Source organism: Myotis daubentonii, chromosome 1, assembly GCF_963259705.1.
Source record: "Myotis daubentonii chromosome 1, mMyoDau2.1, whole genome shotgun sequence".
In the NCBI taxonomy this organism is placed as follows: Eukaryota; Metazoa; Chordata; class Mammalia; order Chiroptera; family Vespertilionidae; genus Myotis; species Myotis daubentonii.
The window spans coordinates 3,505,286-3,518,857 of NC_081840.1; the positions used below are offsets into that span (position 1 = coordinate 3,505,286).

General features: G+C 43.8%; 1 protein-coding gene across 2 annotated transcripts in view; it reads left to right on the forward strand.

The window, feature by feature from the left end:
* The first annotated feature begins 460 nt into the window (after window positions 1-460).
* VRK1 (VRK serine/threonine kinase 1) overlaps window positions 461-13,572 on the forward strand; it is a 60,734-nt gene continuing 47,622 nt past the window's right edge. Inside the window, exon 1 of one of the 2 annotated variants that reach the window (XM_059686109.1) lies at window positions 461-573. The gene's annotated coding sequence lies outside the window, so the exon portion shown is untranslated. Of the gene's footprint in view, window positions 574-629; window positions 916-13,572 lie in introns of those variants that run through there. The other variant, XM_059686115.1, reaches the window with a different exon arrangement.

A 13,572-nucleotide genomic window follows, 5' to 3' on the forward strand; every position in this document is an offset into this window, starting at 1 on the left:
CTCCGCTGTTTGCTTCCAGAGGCAGGCCCTTGTACACTGAAGCAAGCGGCTGTGGCACAAGCACCCCCGAAAGGTGCACCAGAGGTGGGAAAGCTCCAGTTCCAACAGGCAGAGGAGACACTCGGCCCATGGAAACATAGGACTGCTTTTACCTCTAACCCTTTATCAACACTTATTGAATGAATCAAAGCCACCGCGAATATTGGCAATCCTTATTTCGGTTCCTAAGGCACTGAGCAGGACTGACTCAAAGCTTGTAAACTACATTTCCCAGAAACCCATGGGGGCAGATGGACTGAGATCCAGCTCCGGCTGTGAAAGACTCCATTTCCCAGCATGCAGTGGGAACGCGGGCCCACGGTTTCCAGCATCAGCGGAGGCCGCGGGGCCAGCGCAGACTCCGCCCCACTCCGCGACGTCCCCGCTCGCCCCGCCTCCCCCGCTCGGCGCCGAGCCAATAGGAAGGTCCCATACTGCAGAGTGCGCCGGGGCTGGCGCCGCAGCGGAGTTGCGAGTAGTCGAAAGCGGCGGGAAGTTCATACTGGGAAGGAGGAGACGTTTCTGCGGCTCGGGGTAGGGGTGCTGCGGCCGGCGCGGTCCGAGTTCGGGGCGACGAGGCGGGGTCACGCAGGGGGCTGCCGGGGGCTGGGCAGGCGCGGGGTGGCCGTGACCTCGGGCGGCGCCGGGGGCTGCGGGCGGCGCGACGCGGGAAACCCCTTCAGCCTGGTCTCCCTCAGGCCCCGCGGCGGCCCGGGCTCCCTGCACTGGCCCGGCCGGCCCCCGCCCTGGCCCCCAGGCTTAGTTGCACGTTCTGGACGGCGTGTTGGCGCGGCCGGGCCGGACCTGAGAGATGGGGTCCGTGCCCGTCCGGCCCGACGAGGTCCCTGTGCTGTCTCGGAGCTGACATTCTGGAGGGTAAACGGGATAGACGCAAACCCGGTCCTTTGCAGGCGCCGAAAAGCTCCTTTAAAGCGAGGGCAGGCGATGGTGCGGCCCGGGCGACGGGGGGAGGTGGGGCAGCCCGGGGGCCGTGACGCTGGGCTGGAGACCTGAGCCGGGACCAGGAGTCCGGGCCCTGAGGACAGCGTCCGCCCCTCGCCTGCCCGCCTGCCCCTGACTGCTGCGAGCTCGCCCTGCAGGGCCGCTGCCAGGCCCTGGAGCCCCGGATGTGTGTGTGGATGTGTGTGTGGGTGGTTCTCGAGGGGTTTGCGTAACCCTCGGGCAGCTCTCCGGCCTCTGTCTCCCGAGCCGGCGGGGGCACCCTTTACGGTGTTCAAGGGCGACAGGCAGTGTTTCCTACCGTCGGAATAGGTTCTGGCCCTGGTCTCAAAGCTCCTAGGACCTAGGTGACCTAGTTAATTAGCTCCGACAAACAGCACCCGAGTTGCTGGGGAGGGGGAGAGAAGGAAGGAGGGAGGGGGAGGGGGGCGGCGGAGGGACACTGGGTTCCTGTTGAGGCCACCCATTTTTCTGACTTCTCCTTCAAGCCAACCATTTTTGTCTGACTGTACTCCCCTCCCCACCTGCCTTGTTTGGGGGAACAGCTTGGAAAGACAGACCAGTTTTGCTGGGGCGGGGGGTGCTTTTAGGGAGCCGCCGCGGAAGAGCATCTCTCATTATTTCCCTTTCTCCTTTTTAAAAACTTGGACTTGCCCATCTGTTGAGTCTGGAATGTGTAAGCGTAAAAAAAAAATAAATAGCTTGTAGAGCAGCACTCGTTAAGAGTTCTGAAAACAGGCGCCTTCCTTTTATGACATGCGGAGCACGGTCGTTTTGGGGGAGGATTCAGCCTACCATTTTCAAGCGGTTTCAGAGGGAAGCAAGGGTTCTTTGTAGGATCCTTTTGTGCAGATTGTGCCTGTGCTGTTTGGCCGGGAGGAACTGGAATTAAATTTCTGGGTAGATGAGGTTGTGTTCACCTGCTGCCTAAGAAGGGGATGTCCCCGACGCGGTCAGTCGTGGCTGGCGCTGCCCAGGCTCCTGCTGCCCAGGCTCCCACAGATGGCATCCTCTCTGCAGCTCAGCGTTGCTGACCACATTGCATCAATACGGGAAGCAACTCGAATTTCCTAACAGTAAACCTGTGCTAAGCATTACTGTCAATTTAGTGCTGGTGTCTAGTACTAGTCATACCATGTGTATAGTGTAATGGCTTCTTACGTTCAGTGCTGCAAAAATGAAGAGAGGGTATTGGTTAAACACATGAGATAATGGAGTAATGTGTCAAGCAGAGAACCTGGCATAGAGTAAGGTAGTAAGTGCCCAGGAAACGGTTATGGTTATATGAAAAGCTTATGCTCGGTTTTATTCCTGGGTGCAAGTGTATATTTTAAAAATAACAGTAATGCATCCAAAATGTTGACAGCTCCTAAAATTAAATTTCTTGAAGAGGCCAGCTTGTATTTTTTTTTAAAAGAACTAATGTGAAATAATAATATATAAGTGAATGTCCCAGATGTCTAGAAAAGAGAAAAGCTTTTTATTTCGACAACTATATTTTTTTCCTTAAAGCCATCCCTACTAAGATATAATTTACTATGAATAGAATTTTGACTTTAAGAATAAAACTTATTGAAAGTGAGGCAGAGCTTTACAGTGTACCTTATATCAAATGAAGGATGACTCCTGAATTTATTCAAAAGTTCAAATGATGATACCTCCATATATCAGGTGGTAAACTTAATAGGAATTAAATTGTGTGTGTGTGTGTGTGTGTGTGTGTGTGTGTGTGTGTGTGTGGCTTTCAGGAAAATTAATCTGGATGGGTTTTGAGATTGGATTGGTAACTGAAGAGGACTGGAAAATATTGTTCAAACTGGTCAGATATTTTACTTGCTGAGGTTATTCTTCAGAGTGAGTGGAAATGGACTCATTTGCTCACCAAATATCACGTGCCTACTGTGTCAGGAATTGCTAGGTGCAGTCTATTCTTGCTATTGTAGTGTTTTGTCAAAGCAAGTATTCTTTGTTTTAAATAAATAGACGTCATTCTTTTTTGCTTAAGTTATTTAGCATTCAGCCCACAAGAAGTCAATAAATGTGTAGGACACACTTGAAAAACTACACTATTGATAAAGTATAGCAACTATGGACTTTTTAATAAGGATGTAAGATTAATCTAGAAAGGTGATAGGATCCCAACAAAGCACCTAGCTAGGTGGTGTAACAAAGATGTGTTTTGATGTTTTGAAGTGACTTCATGCACTTTCCCAGTTACTCCTGTCCATCTCTCCCAATGTTGTTGTGAATCTTTGCACTCAAACATAAGCACGTCCTATTCTTGTTCTGGGTGACATGGGCAACACTCTAAAAAAACACCTCTCTAGAGAGAGATGAGGTGTGCCTTTCTCCCTAATAGGAGTTAGAGTTTTTTTTTTTTTTATATTTTATTAATTTTTTACAGAGAGGAAGAGAGAGAGATAGAGAGTTAGAAACATCGATGAGAGAGAAACATCGATCAGCTGCTTCCTGCACATCCCCCACTGGGGAAGTGCCCACAACCCAGGTACATGCCCTTGACTGGAATCGAATCCGGGACCTTTCAGTCCGCAGGCCTACGCTCTATCCACTGAGCCAAACCGGTTTCGGCGGAGTTAGAGTTTTAATACTCACCAATAAACAAATGCTAATGACAAACGACTTTGGTAATATTCTTCAGTAAACTTACTAAGAGTTTTACTAGCCACAGCATCAGCGTTGTCAGCTGGGAAAAATGCACTGTGAGTCATATTATTTATGTAGTCTTCATGTAAGTACTTGGGTTTTGATGATTCTTTGCAGTAACTCCCATCTGTCCATGGGTCTTTGGCCCATAGGAAGGGAACCAGTACTCTAGGATTGGAAAATTAAGACACTGCACATTCGCAAATATTTAGGATGAATATTAAACCCATACTAAAATTCTTATCAGTAAGCCATGTACATTAAGTGGAAAGATACACTAGATGGAAGTCATATAATTGCAAGGTTATTACTTTGAGATTTGGGAGTGTTCTGTCATATACTTTCAAGGCAAATTATACATTATTGGAAGGAAACATTTATCTTGTGGAGCTCAATATCTGGAACAATGTAGTTGGTCCCACAGGGACTAAATGAGAACTGGAAAGTTACTAGGAACGAGGGTGGCACCATCCCACTCTGTTATAATTTCTTCCCGTGTACTTATTTTATTTTCTCGTTGCAGACTGGCGGGCTTGCTGCTGTTTGCATGTGGGGTAGATAAGTTTGCTCTAGACCTATCTCCTGGTTTCAAGAACCCAAAAGATACCCTCTTATCGATCTAATTGACAGTTATGTCTAAAATTTAAAAAAAAATCATGAAGGTAGAAATCTAAGATAACTCTAGCTTTATTTCAGGTTAATTACTTTTCTCAAATTGTTTTTCCAAGTGACAGCTAAACAAATGTCATTGTTTGATGGTACTATGTATAAATGCATTGTGACCACATTTCACAGTGCTAAGGGTTAGAGACTGCTATTAGACTTTTAGTCTTCATAGACTGTCTGGAAGACATAGGTGTATGCTTAACTTATTAAGAAACTACCAGACTTTCCCAGAGTAGTTGTACCATTTTACAGTCCTATTATCACTGTATGAGACACAAGGTTTTCTTGAATCTTTGTCAGCATTTGGTGTTGGCGATGTTTTTTGTTAACCATTATAACAGGTGTGTTGTGGTAGCTCATCATGGCTTGAATTTTATTTCCTTAATGGCTAATGATGTTGAATATCTCTTCATGTGCTTATTTGCCATCAATATCTTATGTGGTGACTTGTCTATTCATATCTTTTGCCTGTTTTGTATCTGGATTGTTTGTTTCCGTATTGTTGCATTTAGAGCGTCCTTCATGTTTCTGAATACAAGGCCTTTGCCAGATGTATGATTTGTAAATATATTCTCATAGTCTATGGCTTTTCTTCATTCTTTTACAGTGTCTTTTGCAGCACAAAAGTATATGTGGATTGTGTTGTTGGTGTCGTGCATGTCTCAGAGCTCTTTGCCTAACCCTAATGATGGATACTGAGGACTCTGCTGAACTTTCAAACTCCTTCATATTAATTCTACTTTTAGTAAGTTGTACATGTGGGAAGAAAGGAAGTTTTTTTTTTTTTTTTTTTTTTTTGGCTTGTTGACGTGGGTGACATTTCTTATCAGGCCTAATACGGGTCGAAGAGGTGAGCAACTGAAAACAGGTTGATAAATTGCTCCAAAGAGGAAATGTTAATGGAATCACTCTTATTTATGCTGGCAAAGAGGAGACTTGGGGGTTATTTAATCAGTGTGTTCTGATACTGGCGATGAAGAACTATGCAGAGAATGATGATGGCCAGCTGTTCCTCAGAACCACTGAGGACTGAGTAAGGACAAATGGCTCAAACAGCGCCCTCAGTTTCAGTCTTAGGGAGGCATTTGCAGGCACTGGGGCGTTAGACACTTCATCCAGCGATCCAAACAGTCTCCAAAGGCAGAGAGGGAACCTAGCTGTAGGTTAGGAGCATTACAGCAGGGGATGTGACAGGCGACAGCCTCAGTTCTAATCCATGGTGACTGAAAAGACTCAGTTTCTTATTCTTAGCACCCATGTCACTGCTTGATTCTTTCCCCAAACAAATTATACTCTTTTTCTATTTATCTGTGGGAATTTCATTTGGTTTCTGCTTTCTTTTGTGTATTTAAACGACTGTTGTGGATATAGATTAGACTTCTGTTATTTAAAAAATAGAACTTATTTAATGTCAGACAGACTACTAAATATCGGTACATTTCTACTTTTAATGTAGAGCATGGAAAAGTGTATTATTCCATTTAAAAATTAATGATGACTTGTTGAGCAAAGGATTTTATTGCATAAGAGATTACTGCGACATGTATTTTCTGTTTGATTTAATTTTCCTTCATCTGATTCTTTTCTACCAGTCTAGATCTTTTTTCCACTGAAATGTTAAGATTGACCAAGAATATTTCACTTATGATTGTAACCCTTCAGTATTACCACAGAGAATTTTTTTTTTCCTGTAGAAGAGCAGGCTCTTACAGTGCAATGCAGGCTGCCCATTTAAAACTATCATTGCTTGGCACCTATGCCCTAGTGACAGTTTGACCAACATGTGAGCAGGCACAGTGCCATCCTGACAGATGGGCGTGAGTGTAGGCAGCCAAGAAACCATGTATCTGCATCTCGTGTATTTGTTAAGGGCAGGATTCCCAGTCGGGGCTGTTCAAACGTCTGTCCATCCTGAGCTTTTACGCCTGTGGATACAGGGATGTCATCATTAATCTCAGCTTCTGACTGAGAGTCCATGGTGTATAAGAGCTTCGTGGCTCTCACAGAAGTAGGCAGTTGGGGACAGTCATGATAATTTCTCTCTCCTTCATCTCAGGACTACTTCAAATAATCTTCTCCCCTTTCTCCTAGCCAACTAGGTTTGCCGTGAGTACAGACCTGTTCAGACATTGTCCCCCTACGTCTAGAACATGTGTGGCTTTGTTTGTTGTCTAGAGTGCACAGCTTTGTCAGTCATTTAATATTTATGGTTTGGACAGTGATGTATATAATTGGAGTTAGGCAGCTCTGAGTTCAGATATTGACTGATATGTGACATTAGGGCAACCTAATTTTACCATCAAATCAAGGCAAAACAATACCTGTTTCATAGGGTAGTTGTGAGAATTAACTGAAGTATGTACACTAGTCACTTGATATAATGTCTGGCCCACAGTCAGTGTTCAATAAATGTTTATCATCATCACTTTAACATCCCTGTTTTTCTCTGGAGAGTTACCTGAAACATAATCTTTTAAAAAAATATGTTTTTATTGATTTCAAAGAGAGGAAGAGAGAGGGAGAGGGAGAGGGAGAGTGAGAGTGAGAGAGAGTGAGAGTTAGAAACATCAGTGATGAGAGAGAATCATTGATCCACTGCCTCCTGCACACCCCCCTACTGGGAATTGAGCCTGCAATCTGGGCATGTGTCCTGACCGGGAATTGAACTGGTGACCTCCTGGTGTATGGGATGATGCTCAACCAACTGAGCAACACTGCTTGGGCCAGGGAATCTTTTTCAAAAAACCCATTTTCCATCATTCTTGAAATCCACACATTAGATATTCTCACATGATCTCGTCTGCAATGGAATATCTCCAATGACAGGGAACTCCACCTCTGGAGTTTTTCAGCCATGGACTAGTGACATTTTAGACACCGTGTCAGTGGAGACAGAACTTCCACTTGAAACTTGCTTTGTTTCTTTACAACTTTTGAGTCCTCTGTGGACTGTTTAGTGTTCAGATATTGCTACTGAAAAGGTTATCATGGGGTTGATGATCGTACATGACCAGAGGAAGGTCATGTCAGTGTCTAGAGGCAGAGCTTCCCTTGAGGGGAGGAGGAGAGGACTTTTAAGAAATGCCAGGCGAGCACAGTCTCTCTGTATTGGGTGAAGTCACAGCAATTGGAGATGAGCTCCTGCATTTTCACTCTGGGCCCTTGTAATTGAGACACCGAGCTTAAACTGGACATTGCATGTGTAGGGGCTTAAATTGGTGGTATAATTTCATCAGTGCATTTGCTTTCTCTTCTGTTTTGGGAATAAGACTCACCTCTTATCACCAGCTGTTGTTGCTTTAAAGGTGGCTCTGCCCTGGTTGCAGATTCTGCATGAGGCCTGGGCTTTTCACAGCATGTTGGCTGGGACCCCAGAGGAAGCTTCCTGAGATGAGAGTGACGTATTCTCAGAAGTCACTTCACATCACTCCCACTAGACTCTCTTGGTTGGAATAGACACAAGCCTGCCTGGTTTCAAGGGTAGGAAGCATAGACCTCATGTCTTCATGGGAGGTGTGTCAAAAAAGTTCTGGCCATTAAAAAAATCACCACAAATTATATGCCACAATGTATTTATCCATTCTGTTGTAGTGAATGAATAGTTTCTAATTTGTAGCACTTATGAATAATGCTGCTGGAATCATTCTTGTTCATATCTTTGGGTTCACGTGTGTTCATTTTAGTATCTAAGAGTACAATTGCTGGCCTGTATGTGTATCTTTAGCTTTAATAGAGAGATACTGCCAGTTTTCCAGAGTGGTCATACCAGCTATGACCAGCAAAGTGTCCGAGTCCCAGCTCTTCTGCATCCGTGCCTCCACTTGGTACTGTTGGTTAAACCTTAAATATTTTACAACTTTTCATTCTGTGATTGTGTGGAAGATCTCAGTGTGGCTTTAATTGGGATTTTGCTGATAACTAGTGATTTGTGCATCTTTTCATATACTGGTTAGCCATTTGGATATCCTGTGTTATGAAGTGCTTGTCAAATCTTCCCTCCCCCCTTTAAAAAATCCTCACCCAATGACATGCTTTAATTGATTTTAGAGTGAGAGGAAGTGGCGGGGAGAGAGAAACACCCATTGGCTGCCTCTGTACGCACAGAATGGACCATATGCACCCCCCCCCAGGGATGGAACCCACAACCTAGGCATGTGCCCTGACTGGAAATCAACCCACGACTTTTTGGTCCGTAGATGATGCCCAGCCAGCTGAGCCGCACCCACACAGGCCACGGCTTCCCATTTGCTAACAAATTGGGTTATCTCTTTCCTTATTGAAATGTTGGTTTTTTTATACATATGTATAATAGGTCTCTTTATTTTATACTAGAGGCCCTGTGCACAAAATTCATGCATGGGTAGGGTCCCTAGTGGCTACTGGCTGCCGGCTAGGCACTCCCTCCCTTCCCCTGGCCGGCCCCGCCCCCTGGTCGAACTCCCAGACAACTCCCAGTCGAGGGGACAATTTGCATACTATGCTTTTATTATATAGGATAGATACAAATGTTTTACCACATGGTTCTTCCCTTGCACTTTTTCATTTAACTATATCTTGGAGGCCATTCCGTATGCATATAAGGGACCTGGAATATCTTGTGCTAGAAAGCAAGGAAAATACCTGAGACTGTTGGGATCATGTACAAGGACACAGTGGCCAACTTGAAGGACTTCTGTTGCCTAGTGCAAAGGAAGAGAGAAAGGAGCAGCCCTGGTGTTCAGACGCTGGCATGGCCATGATAGACCATGTTGTTCTCCAGTTGAGTGTAAACAGCCTCAGCTACTGCAAACAAGGTTCCTCCGAGTGCATGATAAAGTGAGACCAAGCTCGAGTAAAACCAAGGTCGCTGGGCCACCCACCAGATACTTGGCTAAAATGAGTGACTGCTGCTTCCTTACCAATTACAGCTTCATCTTCCTTCTAGTGTCCCTCCCCTTAGAAAAGGTTTCTTGAGATACCCAAACATAAAATAACCCCCCTTTCTGACAGCATCCAACTTAGAGAAAGCCCTCCTTCCCTAGATCCTCCCCACATTACCCAGCTGGCCCAAATTCTATAGTCGATTCTCTTACTGAGCTGTACCACTGGTCCTTATGGTGTTTGTTCTCCTAAATTGTGTAAGTACAGATGTGTTCTCGGTGGTCTTTGGTTGAAGGGCTTTGCCACCAGAGATAGGACAATTTGAGCAACAACAACAAATTACAGGGGAACAGATTAAGTGACAATATAGGGACACAGCAAAATTCAAAATGTAGGAAATTTTACAGAACAGATGACTAGGGGAGGAAAAAAAATAAGAGAGATGGGTGGCATTTGTTGATTTAAAAGATTCAAAGTGCCCAGTCGGCATGGCTCGGGTTGAGGGTTGACCTATGAACCAGGAGGTTATGGTTCAATTCCCGGTCAGGGCTCATGCCTGGGTTGCTGGCTCCATCCCCAGTGTGGGGCATGCAGGAGGCAGCTGATCAATGATTCTCTCATCATTGATGTTTCTATTTCTCCCTCTTTCATCCTTTCTGAAATCAATAAAAATATTTTAAAAATATATTTAAAAAAATAGAAAGATTCAAAGGCACATCAGCCAGATGCAGTGACTAAAAATCAACTATAAGAAGACATTTTTTGAGACAATTAAGATTTGAACATATTTTATTAGATATTAAGGAATTATTATTAATTTTGTTAGGGGTGACAGTAATATATGGTGGTTACATTTTTTAAAAGTACCTGTTAGAAGTGTTTACATACATATGAAATGATGTGATATCTGGGGTTTGGTGGTAGGCTGGGGTTTACAGAAGAAACAGATGGCCATGTGTTGATTGCTAATTGTTGAAACTAGGTGATGCGTACATGGGAGTTTATTATATCATTTATTATATATTTAAAAACTCCTCTAATAAGAATTTTTTAAAAGCAATTTGTATTTCTTTTTCTGTGAGTTTCATTTTTCTTTTATCTTTTTCCTCATAATGAAGGATTTTTAAGTAGTAAGAAAATTAGCCTCTTGTCATATTTTGTAGATTTTTTTTATTTTATTTTTGAGTTTGTTCATAGTATTTTTTATCTGGAGAATTTTTATTTTGTCAAATTTAGCAATTTTCCTAATGTCTTGAGTGTTTTATTTTGTGTGTTGCTTAGAAAAACCTTGTCTCAGATTCTGAAAAGTTTTTATGTTTTCATCAAGGATTTTTTAATGACTGCAGTACACTTCTGATAATACTTTGGTTACTTGGTAATCCTAATTTCCTTTTAAGTAGTTAGAAATATTCTCCCTTTGAGCCTGCTGTAAGAATATATAAGGAGAAACGTTTCTCAGTAGTTATCTCATATAGACTTAATAGTGAACACCAAGGGAAATAATTGCAAAAAAAGTTTGGTAGGTAATTTTGCCCCCAAATGGGAGAACTAATGGGAAATCTATCATTTACAAAACTGTCAAACTATGCTAAATGTTATGTAAGAATATTAACAATATAGTGCACAATTTGTAATTTTAGGAAGTGTTTGCTCTACATAAAGAAGCGCCACTTCCCTTTGAATTCTGCATGTGTCTCTGTCTGTCTGTCTCTCTCTTTCTTTTGTAGATGCGTTTTATTTCTTCTTTCGCAGTGTATAGCTTCCTCCAAAACATCAACCATCAGGGTATCTGATGAGAAAAGAGTGAGGATTGCAGTAATTTTTTAGGATGCAGGTTGGTTGGTCCCCCAGAATCTGTAAGAAGAAGAAATGTTTGAGTGTTTTCACAATCTCAAGTCAAAGGATAATGTGGTGATGATCTCGTCTTGGTTAGGTAATGCTTTCAGACGCAGGTAGGCTGCTCTCCTGAGCCTGTGGGAAAACATGATTAACTGCACAGAGAGTGGGGGAAGGGCGTTTTAATGAGGCTTTTCCACATCACGGAGGGAGTGCACGATGGCTCAGGAGCTGCCTGCTGAAGTCCACTTCGTTAGACTGCTCCCCTCTTGCCGTACATGTATGATCCCTCTTGCCGTACATGTATGATGCTTTGCATAGGCAGAGCAGGAAATTCCTAGTTTTTAAAATCGGAGGGGGGGGGGGGTGGAGGGGAGCCGGGGCGGGGGGCAGGGATCAATGAAGCAGTGTCTGCTTCATTGTTGGTTCCTGGAGACTTGTTAGGACTCCAGGGATGGATCAGCCACTCAGTGCATCAAAACTCAGAAAGAGAAGTGAACGGACCCTTCCATTTGGGGAAGTGGTGGCAGTGAGCAACCTGGGCTTGTGTTTGAAATGGTGCCACAGTCCGTGTTCTCCCTTAGAAACTAATTCTGCGGTTAGTGATCCTCTTTCAGATATCACTTAAAGGAATGAGAGTTGAGGATGTATATTTGATACTGTATTTTAAAATTTTATTCACTATACCAAAAATTTAATGTAACATTAATCACTTTCCTAATACAAGTGAAAATAATCATGGCTACGAAGAAATGTTTCTTCTCTGAAGATACTTCCTTTTTCAGAGTTAGAAGTGAGTGTCTTCACCTAGTTCCTTCCCTCTTAGGTGTGAAAATAACTCATGTGGCAGTTGCTACAAAAATTGTGTCATAGTTTGAGTTTAGCTTAATGTTTTTCCAGAATAAATTTATGGATTTATGGGGTCTTATTTCAGGAGGTTCACTTCTATATTCTTATGGTTTGTTGTGTTACTCTTATTTTAAAGTTACTCAAGGTATCATAAAACATGAATGTCTTTCATACTTTTATTCATTGGCATGGTTCTCGGAGTGAAACCAGAGGTCTGGTTGGATGCCCCTAACAGGAACTCACAGTTCATCTTCCAGTGTCTCAGGTTTTATGTTAAACTAGAGGCCCGGTGCACGAATTTGTGCATGGGTGGGATCCCTTGGCGTGGCCTGCAGAGATTGGGCCCCAGGCCCCCAGTCCCACAGTCCCTCAGCCCCGCAGCCCTGCCTGACACCCTGCCTTGGCCTGGTGCCGCCCCCTTACCTGCTCCACCATCCCACCTGTGGGCACGATCCATCAGGGCCACGCTCCCCACCCGGCTGCTTCTGTGTCTGGGAGCTAGGTGGCGACCCTGGACCCCACCACCATTGTTGGTTGCACCTGCCTTGACCTGGTGCTGCCTGCTCACCTACTCCACCATCCCAACACAGTCGTGCTCTCACTGGGGCCCATAGGGGCCCATAGGGGCCAGCGGTGCCTCCACTGCCGCCTGCTGCCAGTGCCTCATTGCCGATGCCTGCCATGTTCTGCTCTGCTCCCTGGTGGTCAGCACATGTCATAGCGAGTGGTCGAACTTCCGGTCTCCCTGTCGAATGACTGCCTGAGGGGACAATTTGCATATTAGGCTTTTATTATGTAGGAGGATGGTGTTGGTAATAAGTATATTTTTTATTCTTGTGGCTATCCTTATTGTTCTGTCTCAACTGTAGGATTTGTGTGGACAGAATTAAGTAAATATGTGAAGACCCTTTATATTATTGGGAAGTGGCTATGATTCAGTATTTTATTTTTCAGATGATCTCTTAGCACTAATCAAATGCATTGATTAACTTCTGATTAGCTGGCTCATTTGTAAGAGAATTGTCTTTAGATGTATTGCTTTCAAATTGTTCCAGATGTAATTTAGCAAAATTGGTGCTGAGGTTCTTTGTTGACTGATTGTCTCCTGTTTGATTTTATTCTTTAACTTACTGTAGTTTGGCAGGAAGCCATTTACACCAAACTATGTAATTACTTCTTAATCCCAGATAAGTTTGAAATACAAATGAGGATTTGGGCTTGGGCTGCAGTAGGATGAGAAAAGGGCAATTTTTTTTTTTTAACTTCTCTTGTGTCACTCATTCACTAATTTATATATTTTCCCAACTTCTAAAATGAACTGGAGGTGGCTTTTATTAAAATTATCTAATCCAGTAGAGTTGTAGGTAATAGAGCCGTTATTTTGGAGTGAAGGACTTAATGAAGAAAGGCAGATGCACCAGAACCTAGATCAGTGGTCCAGTCCGCGCCTCAGCCCCTGTGCAGCACTGAAGCATCCAGACACGGGCCCTTGGGGAGTAGGGCCTTATTTCACGTTCCGCTGGGGATTATGATGGACAGCCATGGCCGAGAAGCACTGCCGCAGATGATGGGTAGGCACGTAAGAGAGTTTATTCGTTTGCTCTGCACTTTGTGGCACTGATTGAAAAAGAGAAAAGAGGAGTTTCATAGCTCTTAATATCTTAAAAATTTACATCACTGGAAGAGGCACTTTTTCCC